We start from the raw sequence: 5,000 nt of genomic DNA on the forward strand, positions 1-5,000 counted from the left end.
TTTTAAGGTGGAGTCATAGATTCTGGAGAATTTTTTTGAGATATTCACTGATTTTAACAACAAGCGTTCTCCAGAATCACTGACTCCACCTTTAAAACGCTCAATTGTTTGTGTGTGTCTGTCAGTCTGTGTGTCTGTCTGTCTATCTATCTATCTACCTATCTATCTGCCTGTCTCTCTGTCTGTCTGCCTGTCTGTATGTCTGTCTCTCTCTCTCTCTCTCTGTCTCTCTCTCTGCCTGTCTGCCTGTCTGTCTGCCTGTCTCCCTGTCTGCCTGTCTCTCTCTCTCTCTCTGCCTGTCTGTCTCTCTCTCTCTGTCTCTCTCTCTGTCTGTCTCTCTGTCTGCCCGCCTGCCTGTCTGTCTCTCTCTCTCTCTCTCTGTCTGTCTGTCTGTCTGTCTCTCTGCCTGCCTGCCTGTCTCCCTGTCTGCCTGTCTCTCTGTCTGTCTGTCTGTCTGTCTGCCTGTCTGTCTGTCTGCCTGCCTGTCTGCCTGCCTGTCTCTCTGTCTCCCTCTCTCTCTGTCCTTCTCCCTGTCTGCCTGTCTCTCTCTCTGTCCTTCTGTCTGTCTGCCTGTCTGTCTCCCTGTCTGCCTGCCTGTCTCCCTGTCTGCCTGTCTCTCTGCCTGCCTGTTTGTCTGTCTCCCTGTCTGCCTGTCTCCCTGTCTGTCTCCCTGTCTGTCTGTCTGTCTCTCTGCCTGTCTCTCTGCCTGTCTGTCTGTTCAGTTGTTGTTGTTTCTGTGACTCTAGTTGAAGGTTGAATGCTCTCCGGCTCCATCAGTCTTTTAATGCTATTGATCTGTTCTTTAAATACACCGCAGAGGAAAACATTCCCTTTTATTCTAATGGAGGGTGTGTGTGTGTGTGTGTGTGTGTGTGTGTGTGTGTGTGTGTGTGTGTGTGTGTGTGTGTGTGTGTGTGTGTGTGTGTGTGTGTGTGTGTGTGTGTGTGTGTGTGTGTGTGTGTGTGTGTGTGTGTGTGTGTGTTTGTCTCTCTTTCTTTGTGTGTGTCTCGCTCTCTTTCTGTGTGTGTGTGCGTGTGTCTCTCTCTCTTTGTGTGTGTGTATGTTTGTGCGTGTGTATTTTTTTTCGTGGGTGTGCTTGTGTCTCTCTCTTTCTTTGTGTGTGTGTGTGTTTTTTTTGTGTGTGTGTGTGTCTCTCTCTCTTTCTGTGTGCATGTGTGTTTTTTGTGTGTGTGTCTCTGTTTCTGTGTGTGTGTGTTTTTTTGTGTGTGTGTGTGTGTGTGTGTCTCTCTTTCTGTTTTTGTGTGTGTGTGTCTCTCTTTCTGTGTGTGCGTGTGTGTCTCTCTCTCTCTCTCTCTCTCTCTCTCTCTCTCTCTCTCTCTCTCTCTCTCTCTCTCTCTCTCTCTCTCTCTTTCTGTCTGTGTGTGTGTAGTGAAATGTGATTATTTGTGTCCATGTGTGACTGTGACCTGTGACGGCACGAATGCATTCCTCAACAGTAAAAAAAAATAATAATAATATAATCACTTTAGAAAAAAAATTCCTTGGCCTTTCTGAAAGTCTATTAATTTTCAAGCTGTATTAGATAGTACTCTTTCTTTTTTCTATTCTACATCTGACCATACAAATAATCTAGCACTGGATTGTGGGTCAGAAATCGCCCAAATAGGATGCTGATTTCAACACTTAAAAAATCTCGGCCCGGATGTAGAGGACAAGACGTCTGGGTATTTCTAACCATACTAAATCAGGCCACAAGAATGGGTACATCCTAAATCTTTTTTCTACCGTACTAAATAGTAGATAGTGTGGGGATTGGAACGCAGGGTGAGTGTATTCTCTCTTCCTCTCCCTGTGATCCTGCTGTCTTAAGGGTCATCCTCTCTCTGAAGTCACAGTGACCTTTGACCTTTAAGCTTTGACCTTTGACCTTATAAACCCCCGTCAGCCTGTCTCCTCCTCAGACCTGCCCTGTGTTCCAAATCACTTAGGTTGCATTCCGAATCGCATACTCTTTCTCTTTACTACACTACATTAGAGCTGCAACGATTAATCGACGAATCGATTATTAATTGATTATTAAAATAATCGCCAACTGTTTTGATAATCGATTAATCGTTTCGAGTAATTTTTTAATAAAAAATGTCCAAATTCTCAGATTTCAGCTTCTCAAATGTGAATATTTTCTGGTTTCTTTAATTCTATTATGATGGTAAACTGAAATATATCTGTGTGTTTTGGACATTACAATACATTTGAGGACGTCAACATGGGCTTTGGAAAATTGATCAACATTTTTCACAATTTTCTGACATTTTACGAACCAAAACACTAATCGATTAATCGAGAAAATAATCGACAGATTAATCGATTATCAAAATAATCGTTAGTTGCAGCCCTACACTACATATAAAGTACAGAAGCGTTTTAGGGCCACAGGAGAGAGAAAAAAAAACAGTTAACAAAGTTGATTAAGCCTATCAGCTCCACAAAACTCTCTCTGTATTTCTCAGTATGGCAGCGTTTAGAAACTGGTGTGTGTATGTGTGTGTCCCCCTGACACTGGTGCAGGAGCTCAGAAAAATCCCCAAGAAGAGCCCAAGAAATGTTTCAGTTGTTGATTCTACTGCTAAGAAAAAAAAAACCTGGACGTACAGCAGAAGGTATAAAATTCACAAGAATCTCAGCTTTACAAAGATATGTCTCATGAGGTCAAACTTAAAGGTGTAGTCAGTGATTCTGGAGAACGCTTGTTGTCAAAATCACTTTCTGTCAAAATCAGTGAATATCTCCTCATGATCCACTACCTGTCTGTACTGTGTGTGCACTGAAATCTGGTGTTAATACCCAGCCTAGGCTCTGTAAACTGGTATGTTAACAAAGGCTCCACTGTAGCAACAAACAAATCACAATATCTGACACAGAAATCTAGATAAGACACTTTCCTCGAATCGTTCAGCTCTATCTTGTGTGTGTGTGTGTGTGTGTGTGTGTGTGTGTGTGTGTGTGTGTGTGTGTGTGTGTGTGTGTGTGTGTGTGTGTGTGTGTGTGTGTGTGTGTGTGTGTGTGTGTGTGTGTGTGTGTGTGTGTGTCTGTCTGTCTGTCTGTGTCTCTCTGTGTGTGTGTGTGTGTCTGTGTGTGTGTGAGTGAGTGAGTGTGTGTGTGTGTGTGTCTGCCTCTGTGTCTGTGTGTGTGTGTGTGTCTGAGTGTGTCTGTGTCTGTGTGAGTCTGTATGTGTCTGTGTCTCTGTGTGTGTGTGTGTGTGTCTCTGCCTCTGTGTGTGTGTGTGTGTGAGTGTGTCTGTGTCTGTGTGAGTCTGTATGTGTGTGTGTGTGTGTGTGTGTGTCTGTGTGTGTGTGTGTGTCTGCCTCTCTGTGCGAGTGTGTGTGTGTGTCTGTGTCTCTCTGTGTGTGTGTCTGTCCCTGTGTGTGTGTGTGTGTGTGTGTGTGTGTGTCTGTCTGTCTGTCTGTGTGTGTGTGTGTGTGTGTCTGTGTCTCTCTGTGTGTGTGTGTGTGTGTCTGCCTCTCTGTGTCTCTCTGAGTGTGTGTGTGTGTGTGTGTGTGTGTGTGTGTGTGTGTGTGTGTGTGTGTGTGTGTGTGTGTGTGTGTGTCTCTGTGTGTGTGTTTATGTGCCATCACTGACCTGCATTCTCGCTGCTTATGTAAAAACTGGTTTCACAACTTCTCCGTGTGAGACTGTGATCCGTTTCACACGTCGCTCCAACTTCAGGAATTTAAACATTTGAACGTTTACGCTTCGAAACAGACGTGGAACTCTGCGGTCACTCAGTTCACACACAGATAGGTGTGTGTGTGTGTGTGTGTGTGTGTGTGTGTGTGTGTGTGTGTGTGTGTGTGTGTGTGTGTGTGTGTGTGTGTTGGTGCAAATCTGGACTTTTTACATGGACAGAAATGTTTAAAACTTTTTTAAAGTAGTAGCTACGAGGAACTTTTAAATATTTCTGAAACAGTCTCATTTTTCCCTCTGATGATCATAAATTACATGTAACAACAAACGAGACCATCAGTGCAAAGAATGCTGTTTTTTATATAGTTTTTCTTAATGCCTTTGTCATGGGTATACGCTCACCCAGGAACAACAGCTGGCGTGGTAAAAAACACTACCGCTTTTGTCCAAAGGGGGGCGCTAGAATTAACACACCTCTATCGTGTGGGAAAGTCCAGAGAATTTCCTACGAGTTAAAGTCACATCATTTGTTTTTGCTTTCAAATTCTAGAAACAAAAAAATCTGGTTCCACTTGCACTGCTGCTCATATCGGAACTGTTTTCAGTTTTATTCACAACATGTTTCATGTGACAGAATAATTTTATTTATTTTTGTTATGCTTTATTGATAGTGTAGTGTTACGACCCGGCTCAAGGAAGCAACATTTAACAGTCAAAACCAGGTAAAGGTGTAAGAAAAGTGAGTTTATTGTAACAAAAGGGTGACTGGGAGCCATGCTGCTGGCCCTGGCTGCAGAGAGACAGTCAATTCAGCCTCCAGGCTTAAATAGGCAGCAGCCAGGTGGCAGTCAACGAGGTGAGGGAGGGGCTGAAGGAGCCCTGCAAGCATAGAGCAGATCTACACATAACAGTAGAGACAGAGGTTGCGTTCCAAATCTCCTCCTCTTTCTTTTTTCTATTCTACATACTACATCCGACGATAAAAAGAATCTAGTTAGGATGCAGTAGGCATACTATTGGGACATACTTTTCTCTCTTATTTCATCATAACATTGTGCCTTGATCTTGCCTCTTGCTTTTATATCCGTCGCATCCCCGTTTGTTTTCATAACATGGACCTATAGGCTTCGTCGATGTTACGTCACTTCACGTGCGCACTGGATTGTGGGTCAGAATCGCCCAAATAGGATGCACTTTTCAACACTAACAATCTTGGCCGCATGAAGTAGGACATCCGGGTACTTCTAACCATCCTAAATCTGGCCACAAGAATCGGGACATCCTAAATCTTTTTTCTACATACTATATAGTAGAAAGTATGCGATTCGGAACGCAACCAGAGTTGAAATGGGGCA

The sequence above is a fragment of the Ammodytes marinus genome (genome assembly GCF_949987685.1).
Source record: "Ammodytes marinus genome assembly, contig: scaffold_414, whole genome shotgun sequence".
Classification (NCBI taxonomy): Eukaryota; Metazoa; Chordata; class Actinopteri; order Uranoscopiformes; family Ammodytidae; genus Ammodytes; species Ammodytes marinus.